This window comes from Plectropomus leopardus, chromosome 4 (assembly GCF_026936395.1).
Source record: "Plectropomus leopardus strain MGB_pleo_1.0 chromosome 4, ASM2693639v1, whole genome shotgun sequence".
Lineage (NCBI taxonomy): Eukaryota > Metazoa > Chordata > Actinopteri > Perciformes > Serranidae > Plectropomus > Plectropomus leopardus.
The window spans coordinates 3734277-3757640 of record NC_142179.1 but is presented as its reverse complement, the minus strand read 5'-3'; the positions used below and the strand labels follow the sequence as shown (position 1 = coordinate 3757640).

The 23364-nt window shown below is 38.7% G+C and overlaps 1 protein-coding gene across 4 annotated transcripts in view; it reads left to right on the top strand.

Moving 5' to 3' along the window:
- LOC121943961 (uncharacterized) overlaps nt 1-23364 on the top strand; it is a 172294-nt gene that overhangs the window by 70604 nt on the left and 78326 nt on the right. For all 4 annotated transcript variants that reach the window (XR_015776359.1, XM_088076334.1, XM_088076333.1 and 1 more), the window contains exon 4: nt 18113-18217. The gene's annotated coding sequence lies outside the window, so the exon portion shown is untranslated. The remainder of the gene's footprint in view (nt 1-18112; nt 18218-23364) is intronic.

Sequence of the window (23364 nt, the reverse complement as noted above, 5' to 3'; positions counted from 1 at the left end):
CACTAGAATCAGCCGGAGCTTTTTCTCTTCTTCCACAATTTCCATTCTTCCACAAGAAATTCCCCATCTTTCCTGTCGTCTCTCCTCGCTGCAGAGGACACGCACACATAATGTATTCAAGGTTCCTGCAGATCCTTAAAAAGTCTTAAAATGTATTGATCAAATTAAAGGCCTTAATTGGTATTAAAATTACCAAGTCGTACAAGTCTTTAAATTCTCAGTTTGGAAGTAGGATATTATTAAATGTTTTTAATCTCAAAACAGTTGGTAACATCTATTTTTGGCTAATAAGTTTAATAAATTCTTCTTCCTGTACTCATCATGATGGGAATCCAGGTAGTTGAAACTCATTGTCTTCAGTGTTTCCACCGTTTTGGGGGATCAACATATGACATAGATAATTTAACTTCTTCACTGGACAAAAAACGTCATGTGTAATGTTACAAGAAACATTTGGGAAAAATAAAACTGTCCTTTAGTTTTGGTTATTAGATATTTGGCCTTAAACTCAAGTCCGAGTAGCATTTAGAAAAAAAAGGCCTTAAATTTTACTTGGCCTAAGCAGCAGGAACCCTGCTACTTTAAATATGTGGTGCTCGACCTGACATACAGTCACTTAACTTTTCTCATGTTTTCTTTCTTACTATGAGAACGTAAAATAAATGTAAAGTTATGATAGAGCAACATATCCTCTTAAAACCGTTTGTATGCTGTCTCTCAAAAAGTTATGCATGACATCTCCTGAATTGGCGACCTGACGGGTAGGCATGGCTTTAGGAAAAGAGTCATGGTCAGGCGTCGTCACGGTACTTATAATGATGACTGACGGGCCGATCACACAAAGTGCGGTGCAAGAAAAGAGTCGCCAGCAAAACCATTGTTTCCCGATGGTGCAGCGCTCCTGTCGGGCGCTCCTTTTAGGCGGGTATAAAAGTTAAAATATTAGCACGGCTCGTCAGTGTCACATTTATCCACACGCACGCGACTCACTGCACTGCACATCCAAGGCCTTTTTGGAGCGGTTGCGCCTGGCATGATGCGTCTCGGTGTGATCTCCCCATAACACAAACATGACCTGTTTGTAACCTGAAATAATGCATTTGACTTTTGGATGACACTAATTATGTCACCAACTAGCTACCAGTGTGGTGCAGTGCATTCTGGTAGTTGTAGGATTTTCATCTTCTTAGCAAAATTAAATGCCCCAGCTCTTTTTTTCTGTTTCCTCTGGTCATGTAGCACCAATTAAAAAAGTGTAGCGTCTTTTTCTTTCCAGCAGTGAAATACTTTAATTAAAAACAGTCAATTTCTTCTACTTTTATGGCACTACTCTTATCGGGACTAATTAGTGGTGAAATTATAAAAATGTGTCCACTTCATAAGTCTTTCTTCTACATGATTTACAGCATTATTGCTGCTCTTTGTCCCCCTCCCCTAAAGGAATGACTTGCAGATTACGTCCCTCCTCTTTCAGTTACCAGAGGTTACAAGAAAAGATCTGATAACATTTAGGACTTCATTTTGTACTCATTTGGTTCTGCTTTGTCATATTAAAAAGAGGATTATCTGTAGTATTAATGCACAGCTGCGTGGACCAAGCACACCACTGAAGCCATAAAACAGCCCCAACAGTGATATCATTCAGACTCACCCAGCCAGAACGTCATCACCATGTGCCGCCGTACTGTAGATAACGCTCTGCTCGGAAGATATCTGATTATGTACAGAGTGATCACAGAGCAGAGGCCGCATCTCAGGTTTTCATTTTATTCTTCCTTGATTAATACAGACATAAACTTGTCTGGTTGAATCCCGTACTTTAGCATAATCAGCTTTCTGCAGATAGCTGGAGGCTCTTCGGGAACCCCCCGCCCCTCTCCGCTGCTCCTCCCATATACCATCCCCCACCCCTCAACCCCATTACCCTCGATGACATGTGTTTGTTTATTTATATTTCAAAATATCATCTGTCCACAAACATCTGTCCGTCCATCCCCAAGAAAGAATAATCCACGAGATGAAAGTGTGTCTCAATATGTCTACGTATGAGGCTTAGCCTGTAAGACGCTGCAGCTCGACCCTGAAAACTCATTCCCACTGACCCGCCGACCCTACCCCAAAAAATACTCTTTATAAATGCATGATATGAATTAAGCATCACCTCATTTTTGGGGGGGATTTAAGGATCAAGCATCTGGTAACAACCTCTTTTAAAGTGCGTCAATATGCTCCGTGTGCTCGTTGGTGTTGTAATCTTGGGGAACAACATGAAATCAGATCAAAGTGTAGCTGGAAGGTGACGAGCTGAAGATCTGCTCTTGTTTTTTTTTTTTTGTTTGTTTGTTTTCTTGACGACAGCTTGAGAGGCGGGACAGATTGTCATTCGCTTGGTTTTGGTCATCCGTACTTTCTGGCGGTTGGACTTTGGATCATACGGTGATATCTCATGCAGAAATTTTCTTCTGGATTTTTTCCTGCGTTTTGCATTAATGCCATATATACTTGGAATCTCGCCGGGTCTTGAAGCACATGTTTTGTTGGCTATTTTTTGTTCTTTACTTTGGAGGCAAAGTTATCTAGAAAACACTGAATAAGCTGGGAATCATTTGAGTTAAGGAGTTTATTACAACACATTCTCATTCCCAACTCATCATATATCGCTGCATGTTCAGTGGGCTTTTGACGTGTGTATGAAGTGCTTGGTGTCCTGGGTGCATCTGTTGATGTTCTGGAACGCCGGCAATTTAAACTTTACATGCATTGTGTTTTTCTTAAAATATACCTCAATTTTCACAGGAAATGTAGAGTTTCTGCTCGTTAGATATGTACAGTTTTTTCACAATAAAAGTAAAGTATTGGTAAATAATTCTGAAATGTGTCCTGCATCCCAGGACTACTAATACTAGGGCTGTCAAGGGATTAAAAAAAAATCAAATTAATTACATGCACTGTGATTAATTATTCTAAGTTTATCAATTAATTTTTGCCGTGAAAGTATTTTTTAAGTAAATTTTGGAAGATGATTGAATCATTGAATGATTGACATAGACTTAATGTTCAATGTCACATTTTTTTCACTGTTCATATGCAATAATACCCATAACAATCAGAAATATGACCTAATATGCTGAGGAAATACATTCAAAAGTACTTTAGCGAGAACAACGATAGAACTAAGTCCATCAGTTTTTTCACTCTTTGCTTGGCATTGTAATGATGGCCAGTGTCATAATTTGGATGGCTATTCAGTTTTTTTTTGTTGTTTTTTTTAAAAAACAACCTTTACTGTTCAATCTATGTATGCAGGACAGTGATTGGATTTAAATAACGTGACTCCGCTCTAGATGTAATGTTACGTTATAGGACCCATGGGAATTGACAGCTGTATAAATAAGCTCAAACTTGAATTTTTGGGTTTTGAAAAAAGCTGAGTTTTGATCTCCTTCCTTACTTAAGAGACGTTGACGTCCTGAAACATTACACACTGACATTGCCCGTCGGCGTATCATACTGCCGCAGAAGGATGGCTTTTCTGTCAGCGTCTGATGTAGAAATCACTGACCAAGCTGTGATATTTGAGGACTTCAGACTGAGACCGGCTTGTTTATGATCATCAGGCTAATTGACAAATCTGAGTGAAGAATGATAACCTCAACCACAAATCTATCATTCAAAGTTTCAGTGTCTGTAAACCTTTATGTCCAGATTCTGACAGCTGAATGACAACAAAACAGACTCCTGCAGTGGCCCCATCATGTCCTTTCATGCACACATACACGAGTGTGAACTCTCTGCAGGCTGGACACAATGTGCACTGCAGAATAAGTTGTAATTACTGATAATATCATGCTAGAATGCAGCCATAATACACACTGGAGGCCGAATCTTGCCAGTGAGAACTTCTCCATCCACACAAAAGCATAACAGCCACTGAGAAAATCTTCTTTTTTTTTTTAATAAAACAAAAGTAGTTTGCACTGAGGGCGACTATGGCTGAGCGGTCGTGCAACCTGGAGAGCTTCAGTGAGAGGAGGCGAGGGAACACAGGCAGGGAGGCAGGGACATCAGCGCGATCTGCAACACTAGTCACGGCAGATGGACATATCACAAGGCCCGGCGCGAAGTTGCTATAACACATAATGTTGTTTGTGCCATGTTTCCAGTTCTCAGTGCTGGGCAAGCGGCACAAAGGCCTGGATCCTGAACTGAAACAGCTTGAGTCGGTGTAATGAAATTGCCTGGATCCCAAGTGCATCCTCCTTTCTGCATCGCTGTATCGGAACAATCGCGTTGCCAGGCACAATGGGAGAAACCCCGAGAGGACGTTGAAGATGCTTCTCTGCGTTTTTTTGGAGAAGATTTGTAATGAGATGCGACTTTCTTCGTTTTGTTGTGGTAGAAGTGCAGGAAAAACACGCCAAGATTCATAGATACAATTTTGTGAATATTGGTCTCTTCTGCCCCCCCATGCTTCGCCCAGTCTCTGCTCCCCCCTCCTCCCACCTGCTCAGCATGGAGCCATGTTAAAACGATCCTCCCTATTGTCTGCTGACGGTCAAAATCCAACAAAGCGGGTTTCACTTACCACGAGATGAAAAGATTATGAGCTCAAACATCACTTTAGTTATGGGTCAATAGCTTAGGGGTTTAATCTGCTGCCCCCCAAACTGCACCATCATCATCAAGGGGATCAGAACTTAAGCACAGATGTGTTTTGTTAATCTTTAGGGTGCAGAAAAATATGCACAATGCATTGTGAGATGTGAGAAACTTTCCCTGAACTGTCACTGAGTCATGTGTGTGTGAGGCAAAAACAAAATGTTAGTGTGAAATTAAAGTGGACTTTGAGGCATTATCCACTAATCCAGCGCTTGACGTGCTATCGTTTGTTTTCACTCGATGTCCCGGCTCCCATCTGCAGCCAGTTTGCAGGAAACAATTTGTAATAGTAATAATAGTGATAACTTGAAGAAGGATGGCTACAATAATTATTCAAAAACATAAAATCAGCATTGGGAGAATGTATAAACAGGGCAGAGTCGTAAAAAGGGAAGTCAAAACAAAACAAATCTGTCACACGAAAAGGTCATTACATAAACGGCAAGTCTATAAAAGCAAGTTTAAAGAGGAGGTCTAAAGGATGAAGCAGATGTAGCCGCAGCCTCAGACAGAGCAGGAGTGTGTGGTTATAAATGTTGTCCAGTTCATGCGGGGTTAAAGATGTTTGATGCAACTGGGAGAGAGGGAGTAGTTATACGCACATCACGTAGGTGCAAAGCGATCAAAAAACAGCGTACATAAGGAAAACGGTAACCTCTGCACACTTTGTGCCACACAAGTTTATTTCAGACAACGTTTCGCCCCGTTTACATAAAATAAGTGACATTTGTTTATTAATAAAACAGGGCTGTTTGTTAACCTTTTGAAACCTGAAGTAACATCAGTTTTCTTGTGCTGTGTTCAGACACGTTTCACAAGCTGTTTGACTCTTTGAATTGTGAGCCAGTTAGTTTGGTTTCTTTTGAAAAGTCAGTGAGCAACTTAGCAAGAAATGTCCCACAGATTGCAAGAAATTAGCAACATGACAAAAAATTGCCTTAAAAATTAGATTTATAAAAGAAGGTGGATTATAAGAAACTTTTCAAAAACAGAAGAAAAAATGCCCATGAAACTATAGTTATAATTATATTGTATGTACAAAATTATGTTGCAGGAAATTTCTTTAATGAAATATATAGAATAAATATGTTTTCCAGCATTTTTTAGTTTTTTTAATTATTTATTTATTTTTAGGTTATTTTCTTTATGTATGTATATATATATATATGTGTGTATTTAATTTTTTTTTTTTTTTTTACCTATTTCCTCCTAATTTTCGAGCCATGTCTTTCGCTCAGGTTTCAAAGGGTTAATAAAACAGTTATGTGTCTTCCCTCTCTGGGATTTTTATCTCTTTATTTGAGTATGCCCCTTTCTCCTTGCCGGACTTAAAGATGTAGAAAAACTGGAGAGAGAAGGTGCAGAAGTGAATGAGAAACGAGTGATGTTCATGCAAGTGTCCCCCTCTGAACTTTCTTGAAGCTCCGTTTACAGTTTATCACCGGTCCCCTACAGGGCATGAAACACTTTAACAGTACCTTTTTTAACACCGCAGTGCTACAAAAAGCCCCACATGTAACAGCTGCTTTAGTAAGTGTCAAGTTAATGTCAAAAAATAACTTGTCCCTTAATATCTTGAGCAGCGGAGAGATCTACAGTCGGAAAATTAAACCCGCCCAGGTGTGATTGATGTGGGACAGGAGTGAAGGTCTGGACCTCAGAGTATCTTTGACTCTGTCGTCTGCGAGGAGAGAGTGATTCTTTGCGTGGCGATTAAACTTTGAAGTATAAGGCCACATTACCTTTTCTTCCAGTGATTTATCACCCGGTTCCCTTGACTGTGTCCGGGGGCTTCAGACACGTGGGCGTGATTTATTGCTTCTGATTCATTTAAGTTCTTGAATAAACATTGTGGGAAGTTTCATTAATATCCCGAAAGGTTGAACAAAAATGATACCTGTGCCCAAGTGAAGTTCTGCATCACTTTGTGTGTAAATATCTGAGACAGGCCAAGGGTAAATGCACTTACCAGATTAGATGGAAAATGAGTGCACTGTTTAACAGCAGTGTCAGTTTGGAGGAAATCTCAGAGCCTCTTTGGTTACTCTGATGATGTATTTATGTTGAGATATCACCCATTATTAGGATTTACCTATTAAACAGTGAATTTGGGCTCTGGCTGGTCAGACTTTGACATGTTTATTTCCTGTTTGCTCATACAGGTCATTTAGGAGGGCGATCACGAGAACCAATTTTGTTGTTTAGTTTGGAAGACTTATTGGGAAAATCATCATGTATTATGATTAAAACTTAAAGGAGCAGGGTGTAAGATTTGGGGGGATTTAGTGGCTTCTAGTGGTGAGGATTGCAGCTTGCAACCAGTGGTGGGCAAAGTAGTCAGATCATTAAATAAAAGTACTTAATACCACCCTGTAAAAATACTTTGTTAAATAAAAGTCCTGCATTGAAAATTTTATTTTAGTCAAAGTATAAGCAGGAAAATGCACTTAATGTATTAAAAGTAAAAGTACTCAATGCAGCAAAATCTTAAAACAAAAAAATGCCCAAAAAAAATCAAAATTATTAAAAGTATTTTGACAAAACACACCAAAAGCTCTGATTTAAAGAACAAGCAAAAAAAAAAAAAACACCCCCAAAACCACAATTATTCAAAGAAGAAAGAAGATATATATATTAGTTTCGGGGGTGCATTTATGGAAATAGTTGGCAATAAATTTCCTGTGAACTGACTGATTGATTGATCAACTAATTGTTGCAGATATACTTACATCTTATTTTATAAACTCTTTATATGATTTTTATGCAAAAAAAACCATGCTGCAAACAGATGCCACAAAAAGAGTAAAAAACAAAAACACACCAAAAAACAACACTATATATATATATATATATATATATATATATATATATATATATATATATATATATATATAAAACAACAGAACAAAACAAACAAAAACCCAGTCATCATGATCATCTTCTAAACATAGTCCTTCTTCTTTCATAGTCCTTAATTGTTCCCTGTCTATTGCGATAATACCAACCAACCTAAAATAATTTTCCAAAAAAGGAAAAAAAAAGGAAAATGTCAAAAGTTATTTTTTCTTTCAGGTTAAAAATAATTCTCTAACCCAATAAAATAACTAAAATACTCCGACATCCATTTCTTAATTGTGTTAGTGTTTGAGGGCATATTGTTAAGAATAAGGATGGCAGAGCCTGACGTTTTTGTGTGCAGAAAGTCTTCTAAAGGTACGACTTTATAAATTTCACAGAATCGTTGTGTGACTGAGGGAGGTTTCTCCCCATGACATCTTGAAAATCTTTATAATGGGTCACACTGTTCCTCCAGGAAGAAGCTGAACAAGGCCTTAAATCAGCAGCAGAATGATAGCCTCAAACCCAGAGGAAGCCAACTTTCCTCTTGACAAAAGCTGTTTATACCCAGCTTGTTAAATCCATCTCAACAGTCTGACTTTGGTTGAAGCGTTGCGTCGTATTAGCGTGGTGGTGGATTTTAATTAACGCTAAAAACAAAAGGCATTTGCTGCTGCTCACTTTGACAGTGCAGATATGAGAAGTGAAGTCTGTGTCCATATGAAGCAGCTCATCCCGGCCTGTAATTCAGCTCAGGGATACTTCTCGGAGGACGCGTGGCTGGTGCGGCGCTCGGCCTGGTAAACAGCAGCCATTAGTTCCATCATTAACAGCCCTTTGTGCCGCGCTGCCAGTACAGAAGGCTTCTTTAATTAAATCAGCGAGGAGTGCAACAACAGTCGCCATCAGGCGTTTATTTGTCTATATGTTGCGCCTGCGGTCGCGTCCGTCCAGGCACGCAGTCATGGGGTTGTGGGGCATATTTTCACATTAAGCTCAAGGAAGGAACAGCTCCTCCTCATCACAGCGGATCTGAATACAGCTGCTCGTTTACTGCGTGATTCTTTGTGAGGGACAACAAGAGCGTTTCTTACACAGACTGCATCTCCACAGAGGAGGCTGCTGGCGTGTGTGTGTGTGTGTGTGTGTGTGTGTGTGTGTGTGTGTGTGTGTGTGTGTGTACACACACTGTGTATGTAGTATATCAGCCCCTCAAGTTTTTCATGTGTAATATTTGATTTTACAGTCCAAATGTAGCAGTTGATTAAAAAATGCATATGTATTATTATTATTATTATTATTATTATTATTACTATTTATTATTATTATTATTATTGTCATTATTATCATTATTATTATCATTCAGTACTTTGGAATTTTTTTAATTAATTAATTTTTTGTTAGTGAGTGCAAAAGGGCATTATAAAAATAATAACAAAATAGACCAGACAAAAAAAGACAAACAAACAAACAAAAAACAACAACAAACATACAAAACAGCGATCAGGCATGATGTATTGTTACTTTTTTGATATGCAAACTGGTTATTTTACCAGCAATTTTCTAAAACAGTTCTAGACAACGATACTTCAACCATAAAGCTGCTCCATACATTTATTTTAGCTGTTTGCGTCTTTGGAAATTTTTTCTCACAAATGAATTAATTTGTGTTTATATGTGGAAGCGACAAACGTTTGCCTGTCTGCGTCTCGCCGCCCACTCGTCATTGCATTTATGTGCATGCTTGCGGACGCGCATGCCTGCACACATGCCGCTGCATCTGTGTTTATAATCTGTGCATGTGCTCTCTGAAAGAGTGGCAAGAGCACGGAAGGATCTCCCCAGCGTCCCAGGTGCCGGAGTGTGTGTTCAGTGAAGGGTGAGGACCATCTGCCGGGGCTGGGTGAAATCAGTGCAACATGCAGGTGCTGAGGTATTTACCCCAGCACGCAAGGTAGAAAAACAAAGCGGGGGAGGGGGGGGGGGGGGACACGACCCACAGAGAGCAGGGTGTTTGGCCTAGAAAATTCAGACCTCATGGTCAAGTACAGCATGCATAATTTAAAGGTCTGTCACACTTTTTTTGAATCTGACAATGAAACACCGTGGTGCATTTAAAGGGAGTGAAATCCAAATCCAAACCATAATATTATATGGATGGAATGGCCAACTTATTTTGCTGTCATTAGCCAAAAATCCCGAAATACCAACAATTTCTCATCCAACTCATCAAAAGGTGCTGCTCTGTCAGGGAACCTCTGCGCCTACGTGGGACGTTTTAGCTCTCTTTCTGCGTCAGCTGCTCCGGCATGCAGTTACCGTGATGTCAACAAATGCACATGGTGGGATGACACCACATGATATGTTTACGCAACAGCACATGGCAACCAACGGGGACTGTCAAAATGGTTAGAATAAGACAACAAAGTCACAGATGGTTAGATTTAGGCGAAAGGGGCACATGGTAAGGTGTAGAAAAAAACCCTAAACAAAACAGGAAGCAAACTCCAGACATGAACCTCAGTTGTTTGTGGGGCCCACCTGCCTGCCCCGTAATCGCATTCCTGCAAATTTTTCTGTGATTGATAATCAAAATTAATGACTTATTTTGTCAGTCCTAACAAAAAAAGATAATTAGATTCTGCATTTTGCTGTTATGAACCAATTTTGTCACAACTTATGTCACAAAAAAGTGATGTTTTTTTTGTTTTTTAAATATCAGGAAAAAAAAGTCTGGCTATATGGAAATAAAACCTCAGATCTGAACCTAGTTATGTGTGAAATTTGTGGAAAAAATTACAGTGGTTAATTTACAGAACATAAAAAGCTTGCTTGTTTGTTGTGGTTCTTGTCTGGCGGTTCGGTTGCATCCCTAAATGACTGCATATAGTATTAGGTCAATGAGCAGTATGAGTCACAGTTCTCTCTTTAATACCTACAAGTGTGTTCAAAGGGCTAAAAAGTGTTTGGCTGGCCAGGTGTATGTTTCTAGTTCGTAAAAATAGGATCCATTTGATCCACTTTAGTAGTTCAACAACCTCTGATGAGTTTTAAAGCATTCCAAGTATTAATCTGCTGCTGTAACAGCCTCCACACTTCTTGGAAAGCTTTCCACAAATTTTGGAACCTGGCCGCAGGGATTTGCTCCCATTCAGCCACACGAGGTCTGGCTCACAGTCGGTGCTCCAGTTCATCCCAAAGGTGCTGGATGGGGTTGAGGTCACGGGTCGGTGCAGACCAGTCGAGATCTTCAACACTAAACTGGAAAAAATATTTTCTTTCTGGAGTTGGCTTTGTGACAGGACAGGGCTTTCCCCAAACAGTTGGAAACAAAGTTAGAAGCCCACTGTTGTCTGATATCAAGAATTATTTTTAATGAAGTGAGGAGTTTAGTTTAACCATGAAAATAAGTTGTGTTGATGAATTCTACGGCTGCCCCTTGAAAGTCAGAGAGTGGGATCATGAATGAATGATTGAATGATTTTTTTGTTTGTTTGTTTTTTGTTACATGCATCATGAGAAACAGATTATTTCCCATTTTAAAAAAAATTAATTACCCGGAATAACAGCAACTAAAAAAAAAAAAAAAATTTAAAAAAAAACATACTCTAAACTGTAATTCTCAATACTTTCACACTATAACCAATCTTGAATTATTTTACATTATAATTTATTATAATTTAACATTTTAAGAGTTTTTTGTAAACTTAACAGAGAGCAACACAATTTCAACTCAGCACTGAGTAAGTTCCATAATTTGACTCCCAAAACTGAAAAATGTCCGTGTTTTAGATACGTTCTCACTTTACATGTTTCAGAAATGGACAATTCTCTTAAATCATAATTTCAGTTTCAGTTCAGACGTTTGGATGACTGAGATTGCTTCCAGTCTGTGCAGTTTACCTTTGGGACATTTTGGTGCAGAGTGAGTCCTCTTGACTTTCAAGCTACTCTTTGGTACAGGGAGCTGCAGACACGCAGGCAGCGGCACAGAGGAGGACGGAGATGCAGTTTTTTTGTGTTTGCGTTCCCTTATAATTTGTATACATTAAGCTAAACCTTATAAATCCATCCACAAGATCCACATCATCCATCAAACTGGGAGCTGCAGTATACATGTCCAGTACACACAGAGCAGCAGCACATCAACGGTATGCCATCAATATATATAACACATGCTCATAGCATAAACCAATTAATTCTGCTTCCATTATTTATGATCTGCCTCAGTCATTGAGGACACGGGGATGTTGAAATACACACAGCTTAGAGCCCTCCAGTCTGCCATACATAATTCTTTCTGATGAATTGTTGTACAGATGTTTGCATGTTCTGTCTGCAGACCGTAGTACACGCTCTCCACAAAACCAACCCTCTCACTGTAATCCTGCATGCGGGTGGATAAAATTAAACAGATATGCTTATCTAAACTATTTATTAAAGAACCATATCCGAGATATAATCCTAATATGTTATCAAGAGCCGGGGGGATTTCGGACGTACGTGCAGCGCAGAAATCCAGGTGTACCGGGTCGTAAGTCGGGGGATTAGCGGAAAGGTTATTGTAATTTTTTAAATAACACAAAAGCAGATTTCATTATTAAAAGGCTGAACGGACCATCTGGGAGGAGGAAAGTACTTTGGTTTCATCCAGCGCGCTGTGCCGTACTGTACCTCCATACACCAATTATTAATATTGTTTTTCATCAACTGCGACCACCAGGTCAGTTTAATGAAAAGCATTTACAAAAGCGTATCTGATCATGTACTTGACTTGTAGTCTGAGGACACGGCAGTCTCTATGAATAGATTAACAGACTGTACCAGTCTGAGTTATATCAGAATCACATTATGCACCATGTACAATGGTTTTACTGTAGGAGTGGGCGGCTTAACCTGCTCAAAGGGCAAACCGGTACAAACACCAGGATATGGATTGTGCTGTACCATTTGTATCGGTTTAACTTGGATTTTATGTGTCCCGCCACTGCCTGCAGAAGCACAGTTCACCGAGCGTTAACCAGTGCATCTGCTGACCTGAAATGCCACTGATGGGAATTAAAAACACACAGGTGGAGGGTTTTCTTTCATACTTAAACAATGCAAACCCATTCATGAAAACAATGAACGCTGATATTCAACAATTCAGCCACACCCAGAAATATGTGCAGTCCACGTATACAATAGCATGGTTAGGGTTAGAAAATGTCATGGTTATTGCAAATAAATTACAGTTAAGGTATAGTTGTTCAATTAACTAAAACTTTTGGTCATGACTGGGAAAGGTTTCAAAGTCTGTTAACATCATTTGGAGGTCTGTGAGTGAAGGTGACCTCAGGTGACGCACTGGATGACACTCTGCACACTGATATATGTGTACACAAACATGAACATGTAATATTTTTATGTAGTGCGACTCATCTTATTGGTCATGGTTCATATTAAATACAAAACCCTGCATGAACATAACCTTAGTGCATTGCAAAGTAGGGTGTACAGCTGCAGCTGGTTGTCAGATGCATTAATCTCTTCAAAATTATTTGAAGAGATTAATGCTCAAACTTGCTTTTTTTTAAAAAAGGAAAAAAATGTAAGAATTAATTAAAAAACAATACTACTACTACTACTAATAATAATAATAATAATAATAATAATAATAATATATAAAAAAAGATTTTTTTAAAAAAAAATAAAAAGTATAAACAAAATTGAACACCCTGCCCCCAGAAGTCAAAATTTAAAACATTCGACTTTCTGCAAATTGACTCATTGATTAATCAACAATTGTTGCAGCTGTATTTATATAAACTCTTTGGGAATTTAATTTACAACAAAATATCATAATTTATAAACACTTCTGTTTTTTTATTGCAAAAACCTGAATTTGTAAAGTAACTAAAGCTGTGACATAACTTTAGCAAAGTAAAAAATACAATATTTCCTTCTGAGATGTAGTGGATTAAAAGTATAAAGTGAAATGAAAAGAAAATACTCAAGTAAAAAGTACATTTAAATTCATACTTAAGTATAGTACTTAAGTAAATGTACTCAGTTACATTCCACCACTGAAAACAACCCCAAACACACTACAGAGCGGGAACAAACATTCAGGATGAGGAAATGCTGACGGATACAGACTCTCTGTGCTGCGCTGCTGTGCTCATATTCGTCAACGACTCCCTTAGCAGACTCATGTGACACCAGCCACCTCGTTTTTGAACTGCGCTTGCAGCTTTCTGTGACAGGTACGCCAGTCGGCATCAACATATCCCGCCACAACAGCCGCGACTCACGGCCCGGAGGTTCATCCGTTCTGACGGATATTTTCTGTTTGTTGCCCGAGGGATTACAGGCCCCGATGAAACAAAGGCACAAACATAATGTTTTGTGTTGGAGCTGCTTCTATCTGTTGTCTGCTGCAGAGACTGTGCTGGAGAACGGGAGATTTTTTTTGCCGTTTTTGCTGTGTTGTTCTTGTGTAGATAGTTATCAAAGTGATATTTCTCCAGCAGACTGGACATTTGTGTATACACTGGATCTGTAAAACATTTCTAAGCTTGTTGATGACAACTTAAGCAATCAGTGGGTGCCAAGCTACTTTACTTTGATTCTAATGTTTTCGGTTGAAATTCTCTGATCTGTTTAAAATTAGGAGCGGCAACTGAAACTGAACGGGTTCCATGTTGGTCGAAAAGGGCTAAAAGTGTACATGAACATTAGCAGAAAAGGTGCGGAGGCCAGTTTGTGTTAACGTCACTGTTTGCTAAGAGCGTCAGAAAGAACGTTCAGACGATGGCCATGTAACATGGCACAACTTTGATCATGGATCTGTCTTTACGCATTACGTTTTCGGGTCATCCATATATACGTACGTCCAGCCCATTTTTGTGAACATGATATCTAAAGTACGCATTGAGGGAAATTCCTTAAATTTAATTTAATTTCCGTGTTTTTAATTTTCTTTTTTATCTACAATTGCCCTAATTGATTGTTGTACATTCATCACACTTGCATTTTTATTTCAGTGATATAGATGATGCCATTGTTATTGCCACTGTGTGTTGCTCAAGGACACCTAGTCAGGACTCTTTGCCTGCAGAGCAGATCAGGCCCTTGACCTTCTGCTCACAGGACACACTCTTCAACCATCAGGCTCAACCTGCCACCTCACAACATGGTCAAATCCCCCAGACTGCTCGTTTCACCACGGCAGCGCAGACTGCTGGTATTTACAGCCGATGAGCACGCTCGGTAGGAGCCCTACGTTGATGTATGTGGAGAGTCACAGTCATGCTTTAGCAGGGGTAAATTCAGAGGCATCGCACAGTCGGGGCTCTCACAGCCGCAGTATTGTTTAGAGAGAGATGGAGGCTGGGGCAGAAGGTCAGCGGCTCCGTACACAACACAATTAGAGGAAGACACACTGTGGCGTGACTGACTGCAAATCAATATCACAGAGGACATTTTCAGTGAAGGGCTCAGTCAGGAGACACAGCGCTGAAAATACCAGTAAATTTAAGTACATTTTTAAGAGATATACTAAAATGTTTCCATAATTTATTAATCCGCCATGAAGGTACAAGTGAGTTTTGGTAGTTTTTTGTGTTTTTGGGAAGCTGGAAAAGGGTGCAATTGATTTACAAAATAAAAGACAAAATCGGAGCAACACTGGTAGACTTATCATGCATCACAAAATCGTTTTATCCTGATTATCTTTTTTGCTTATCGTTTTGAATATCAAGGGAAGCCAAAATCGTAATCGAAACAAAATGCGATTAATCTCCCAGCCCTAATCTTTAGTGTCAGTTTTGGATGTCTCGTTTTCTGTGTCAGTTTCGGCTTGTTACATGCTTAGTGTCTTTTCACAGAAGTGTTCACAGTGTTCACAGGAAGCGTAGGTTTCTTCACCAAAACATTGTGGTTTGGTTAAAATAAGTTTAAGTAACTTAACTTGGTGGGCCAACACAATCAAATATTGACCACCACAGAGAGATTTCTATTTTTTTTTGTACATTTTTGTATTTACAGCATCACTCTGTGGGAGTGCAGAGAGCACTCAGGGCACAGAAGGTGCAGCTGAACATCAGGCGCTGTCAGCATGAAAATTAACCATTAATTACACTGGGTTTAAAAGTTTGCTTTCACTCCATCTGCAGAAGCTTTTTCTCTCATCGATTGATCTGATCAGCTCTGATAAATGCACATAAATTGATCCACCCATCCATTCTGATCTCTGGCCTTCAAGCTTCTCTCCCATCTTTGTGACCCTAAACTGAAAATTTGACTTGCCTCCTTTTGCTTTCTCAGGGCCAGGTCGTCAACGTACTTGAGAAGTGGTTGTCAGTTGACTTATTTGGTTAAATAAAGGTGAAATAAAATTTTGTTTCTTTCTTTTACTAAAGAAGTAAAAAACAAAAACACCAAAACTGGACAAATTCTAACAAAAAATCTGTTGTCCTTTTCTACGACCCAAAGCATGTAAAAATGGCTGGCAGAGATTAAATTCTTTGATTGCAAGAAATCAATTACTACAAAGACAAAGAATACCACAAATAAACTACAAAGACGCCACAGCAAAGATGATATGAGCAGGTTTTGTGTGTTTTGTGTTGGCCTCTGGCTCAGTTTCTCCGTGTGGCTTTAGAAAGGTTGTAGAGTTTGACTTAATGACATTCAGAGAGAATTCATTCTTCAGAAAATATCAGACAGACACAGATTTTTTTTTTATTTTGCTCAGAAAACAGAATTAATTATCACCATAACAAATGTCTGCTGTCTTCAGCTGTGGGTGTATGTGTTTCTAAGTGTGTTCTTGTACTTGTCCGCCTGTGAGAAGCAGTTTGAGTTTCAGACATTTGGTGAGAGGACAGTTACAAAGTGAGGTTATTTTGGATCCTCCGAGTCCTTACAGCTGAAATGTGTAACTTTATAGATGTCGATGTATCTGTTATTGTTGAATGTACAGAAACATTAATACGTATGTATGTACGTATTTCCGGTGGCTGCAAATGTTCTCTGCTATTGAGAAATGTTGATCAGACTTGTCAGGTCGCACCTGTCCCGTCGACAGTGCCAATGCTGTCAAACTTCATCTTCTCACTAAGCGATACGTTTGAATGAGACGAGGATATTTCCTCTTCACAAACACTTTAGTTCTTAGTTGTGGTTAATTTTTGTAGAAATGTCTGTGGCTATTAATTAGCATTGGAGTTTTGGATAAGGATTACAAACAGGATCTAGTTAGTTTTGAAGCTTTGTGTCAAGAGCCAAGATGATAACCAGGATTAGGTAAGGGGTAAATCACTACTACTACTACTACTACTACTACTACTACTAATAATAATAATAATAATAATAATAATAATAATAATAATAATAATAGATAGGACTTATACAGTGCTTTTGTTAGTCAAGGGTCAGTCAGACTCCAAACAGGAGAAAACAAGAAATTGATGCTCGAAACCCAAATTTTTCTTGTCCACTCAATATTTGAGAGGTTTGACTGTGAACAGGTTGATACTGTGTAGTTGAAGGGTAGAAGATTTTGGGAGAAAAAATGTAATAAGAATGTATTGCTAGTGCTCCTAAAGAATAGATGGAAGAAAAAAATAAAATAAAAACATCCACCACATCCTGCACAGATGGCGTTGTCCTCATCTGAGACACACCAGGACGCCGTTAGTGTTTATTCTTCAGAACACGTGGTCAAACGGTCCCAGACCACCTCAGCAAGTGGTTTGAGTGATCGGATTGGTGGCCGTTTATATTTAGCGCAGTCCAGCTGTGATCAGATTGCTCAAGTTGCTGCCAGGTCTGAACAGGCTTAGAGATACAAAAACATAGATAGAAACAGAGAGACTTTATCGTCCACCTCAGTGGAAATTTGTCTTTTGCTTCACTCAAACACAGCAAAGGTTCATTCAGACACAAAAAACAATGCACCATTAAAACACACACAAATGTACAATATATAAGATACCATAGTGCGAACAGGCAGGCAGGATTTAGCTTATATGAATATGAATTAATAATAAGAGAGTGCATCCTACAAAATAGCAGTTTTCCTTTATACATTTTAAATTTCACTTGACTTTCAAAAAAAAGTTGCTGGTAACTTGCTGTATTTGATGAAAGTTTCAGCTTTGATGAAACCTTTACTAAAGGCATTAAAAAAAAGTTTTGCATTGGGACTTCGTTTTATTCCAAAGTCTAAATATTGACAGATTTTCTTTTTCATTGTAAATGCATATTGGTTTCAAATATTGGTTATCGGTCTCATTAACTACTAATAATCTGTATCAGCCCTGAAAAAATGATAATATAAACAGCTTATTCTAAGGTATTGAAAACACAACAATTCTTATTTTCAAGTGATTATAAACTGAAGAAAACATTCTTATTATATTGCATTTCTGCCAATATATCCCCCTAAGTCCTACACACTGGATGTTTAAGGATAATTTCAGGTTTAGGATCAGAATTAAAGGAAACAGAAAAGATTGGAGGTTAAAATGTAATCAACAGAGAGTCCTCACAAGTCTGACTAATATAAATTTGTGTGTGTGTGTGTGTGTGTGTGTGTCCCTCTTCGGGCTCTCCTTCTTGCTCTTCACAGATCACTAGCAGTCCTCCAGCCCCGGCCCCCGTCCTGATGATGTAATTATTTCCCAGTGGCACCTGGGAGCCACGGCCGCCATTCGGAGGCATCGCTCACAGCCAAGTATGCAGATGTTTCTAATTGCTTTCCATTACCAAGAATAACAGCTGTTTATATCTATCAGCAAATAATTCACAAGAGTTCCAGACTGTTAGGATAACATATCCCACCTGGTCACCATCACCAGTTGTCAACAGCCGAGCGCTGCGCTTGCCAGGCCTCTTGTTTACCGAATCCCCCGATAAGCTTGGGCTTAGAGTCACCTTCAGCCATCCTGCTTTGCACCTCTCTGGATTTCCTGTTTTATCTTACGTGTCAGTCTTTTACTATCATCCCAAACAAGGTTGGAAAATAACATTGTTATATCAAAGAGGCAGGCGTTTCACATTTTGCACTTAAAGCTCTACTAATAGGTATTTGTATGGCAGCATGTGAATGACAGTGTTGTAGTGGCAGAGAACTGAACTTTTTAGTGTTTTTTTTTATGTCATAGTTTTGGTTTTATAGCACATTTATCGCACTGCTCAGTCTCAGCACTCTTAGCTGTTGTCAAAAACAAGCTTTGAAAAATCTACTGTTGGGGTGGGTGACATCGAATATACTCGAGGTATTGGTTCTTGTTTCACGTGCGAAATATAAAATTACTTTATCTCGAACGAATATAGGCGTTTCGGTTCTCTTGCTCTGTTCTACGGCTCTCCACCTCTCACAGACACACAGACTGCAGCACAGAGCAGGTGAAATTCAACATCTTCCTTAATGCGGACACTTATCATTGCAGACGCACAATGAAACTGGACACAGATTACTGATAACGGTCGCAGTTTTTTTTCACTTTACAAACTATAAAGTGTCACAAGTGCTGTCAAGCTGTCAGAGGTACACCAGGCCCACTCTCACCTAACACTGAAGCTCCGTGGCACACGGTGTCTCTCTCTCACCTGATCCACTGAAACTGACGGGGCTCTGGATCCCGTCTCATGTGGTTCATGTGTACTTTAGTACATTACGCATCCCGTGTGAACAACAACTCTACGAAAACACAGAAGCTTTTTAAGTCGACTACAAGCAAATTTAAACTCATTTGGAAATGATCTCCTCTGTGTCAGACAGCAGTGATGGTACAAATCACTCATACTTAATATTAAAACATTCTGTCAAGATGGACTTTTTAAGACCCCTTTTGTACAGAGAAGTTAGGCTTTAAAAGCTAACTAACTTCTTTCTATTTGCATGTTTGCAGAATCTGTAGGGACAGGATTCTGCTATCTGAAATGTAATGGTTTCCATTATAGTCCATTGTTTCTCTAAGTAGTAGCACCAGATCCCCCATTAGACCGATAGCCAATAGATTCCCAGATTGCTTCGTCTATAACTTAAAAAGAAAGCTAAAAGTTCAATTTTTAACTATTTTCTGTCCAACCTACGGTAACGTGTGCTTGGAGCTCACAGTGTCACGTTTGTAAACACTATAAGTATTGTAGTTTTGTGTGTTGCTGCAAACAGGCAGACGTTAAAAAAACCCAGTCTGAGCTCACCTTAAAGACGAGCCTCTGGAGGTCTTTTTTAAAGGGGAGCATCATTTGTGAATGAGTTGTTGAGTCATGCTGCTGCTGGAGCAAGCAGACTCACCGTGTGTCCACAGAGCTGTTTTATTTCCAAAGTGATGACTTAGTCGCATGGTGCTTTAAATATTATTGGCCTTGCAGCTCCTCTTACATTTCTTTTCATGGGGCATCAACCTTAATTTGGTCCAGCAGTGAAATCAGGGAAGCTCGTCATTGTTCCTCCCTCTCACTTAACTGGAAGAACTCAGATTGTCAAATACAGATGAATATAAGAAGCATCCACCAGTGATTTTATCTTTTACCTGACACACTCATCCTCCAAAGCAATACTATGTGTTAAGGCTGATGCTTATTTTCTTTTGTCTATATTTAGTGTTCATTTAGGATTGCAAAACATCTTTTGTTACTCCTACTATGGCTGTTGAATTTTGTTCCACTTCCCACTGGAACTGTTGGGTAAAGCTTAAACTGTTTTTTTTGCCTGTTAACATGCTTTGTGTCACATTTAACATTGATTACAGAGTAGTTCTCATCCCACTGACCGTTTATGTTGACTGTGTAAACACAGTCATTCACCATCTTTAACATCTTCAAAGTCTATTCTTACAGTACCATTATTTATTTGCCATACCCATATTCATCAAACATTGTTTATTCAGGAATATAAATAATTGGGCATTAAGTTCTTTTATAACAATTCCCTGAATTCACATTCATATAGACTAGAAAGATGCATAATGTATATTACAACCCCAATAAAACCATGAAAAAAAGCCATGAAAATAAATACATAACTTGCACTGATGTCTGTCAAGAATGCAAAACAGTAATAAAAATTGTAAATTGACAAAGAAAATACAAAAAAAGATAAACAAATCTTCCATGAATGAAAGGTGTATGATAAGAAAAACAGCAATAAAACTATTACATTTTAGAGAATTAAAACAACAAATAACGACCATGTTTATGTATTAATTGAAGCAGGAACACTGTACAACAACCATACACTGAGCATACACATTAAATGTGTCACATAACTAATAATCTCAAGAACTGTCATATTTTGTTGCATTTATTCGGTGCAAAAAAACCCCAAAGCCTTTAAAACCTGTAAATGTAGAATTAGTTAGTTTTAAAATCATTGGCATAGCCAATTAAAAAATGTTTGCACTGAGGGTAATCAGGGTTTTTGCAGACTCATCTACTATAAGCCGTCTGTCTGGACATCAGGTTGTTTTCTTGTCATGTTTAGAGACTGATGAAAAAGCGCAGATGAAGCAACGTTTTGAGTTAAACTTTAGTCAGAGACCATCTTTTCATTTATATATGTTGCTTGCTCTGAAAGCGCTCGTAAGAGGTAAAATATTTATTTCAGATTTAAGTGTGAACTGTCCCTTTAAGGAGGCACAGTTTGAAATACACTGAATGATAGTCAAACGTTTTCTCTACAGTGTTTGTTAATGAAGTCAGAGTTTTTGTATCTGATGCCCTTTTATTTCCCTGTTGATCAGTTAATTCACTCATAGATTTTGCATCACATCCTGTGTGCCGTAGTATTTTTACCTGGAAATACCTGACCATCACCATATTTCGAATCGTAAGTGTAAATGCTTTGAAATACAGCGCAACAAAACATACTTGTATCAGAATGTCACAGATGATTATATTAAAAGTAACATGCTGACTAGACCGAACACTGCGGCCTTCCCACAAATGAAGTCTGCCTTTCAAGCTCCATTCCTGTTGCCCTCCTGTTTCTGGCGGCGAGGCCCGGCCCAGCATTGTGTGTGTGCTCTGTCTGACACGCTGGCTGTTGGGAATGAGCCATCTGACGGGGAGTGACTGCCAACAAGAGCAGAATGTCATTATGAGTGGAGGCTGCTGCGGGCCTGCCACCATCATAGGGAATTCATCACCACAAGTGATGATGATAATGGACTTTGCTGCAAATGACTTTGGATGAGCAGTGTTTTTGGCAAGCAGCGCAGGGTCTGACTGGAATTTTTTCCCTCTGTACCTCAGAAACGGAGAAGAAGGCTTTCGGTGTCCCAGCTGGGCCGTGGGATGCCCCGTAGTTGTGGAATTGACATTGTGTAAATAACCAGGGTTTTTACGGTCATGAAAAGTCGTGGAATTTGCAAACAGCAATTTCCAAAATGTTAAATGTCATGGAATTTTGTTTCACAAACCTTGATATCAGCACATGATGGGTTCAAGGAATGTTTTTACAGTTTCTGGCTGGGTGTTTTTTGGAGAAAACATGAGGACAAACTGGTATGAAAGGCATGTTTTTTTTCTTTAAATCACAAAGAGGTTTTACAGAAACAAAAAAATCGCCCAAATGTTTTCTTAAATGAGTTGCGCTAAACATTTCTTAAAGAAATAAAAGTTGCCTTTTATTTATTTATTTAAAGAAAACCTTCAGATTTTCTTTAAAAATTGGATTTAGGGGTGTCTTGTGGCTCAGCTAGTAGAGCGGGCGTCACATATACAGAGGCTGTTTCCTCGCCGCAGTGGCCGCAGGTTTGCTGCATGTTATCCCCTCTCTCCCGCATTTCATGCTTAAGCTGTCCTCTACATAACTCAAAATATAAAGCAAAAATGGGTTTGTTATTATTTGTTATTTTTAATAATAATAATTTTTTAAGGGGGGAAAAAAAGCCAAAATCTTTTCCAAAAAAAACAAAACAAAAAGTCTAGATTAAATTTTTTTCTTTAAAAATTGCCAAAAAAAATTTGAAGGAAAAAAAGACCAATATTTTAAAAAGAAAACATGCTGTCATGTTTCAGTGATAAAATAAATTATATTTAAATACTCAGTCCTAATTCTGTTCAGATTTTTTCTTTATATATATATATATAAATATATATGTTTCTTTATTTTTATTTTTAAAAAAAGCTGTTGTATAGTAATGAAAAAGAACCCGTTTCAGAGAATGTGTGGTCTTGAAAATTTGCCTCAAAGTCATGGAAAAGTCATGGGAATTCATTGGTAAAAATGTGTGTGAACCCTGAAAAACATCGTGCTTGTGCTGTATTGGACTGCTGGTGTGTGTTATCATCAGTGCTGACGAGCCAGTCACGAACATTTGTGACTAACTGTACTTTCTGAATTTAGTTGTAAGTGTTTACATTAATGTAGTGCTCGGGGATGGCAGACTTTTTTCATGACTGTAACTGCGTGAGTCATTCAGTCGCGCAGTCATAAACATCTCCTGTTTGGCTCTAATGACATTTCCAACAACATCACAAACTGCTCTTTTTACATTTTTATAAATCACATTCCATAATTGGCTGTTTCCCTCATGTTCGCTCCTCTGAGAGCCCGGGGATTCAAAAATAATTGTCCAACTTTGCCAGAGTGCTCAGAGCAAAACTCATCAAGTGATAACTTTAACCGCCTGGCGTCGCCTCCACGGGAGAACACAGCTACGGGGAGGTGAAAAACTGTGACGACTCCATTATAATCTACAGGAAAAGGAAATCTAACAAGGCCGAGGCTCATTATGAAAAGTGACAAACAGTTAGTTGGGAGGTTTTATCACAATTCTTTGACAGAATCCCTCTCAGTGAATATGAAATGCCTCATTAAAGCGATGCACTTGAAAGCCCGCGCGATTCGACGCCAGATCAAAATGCAGG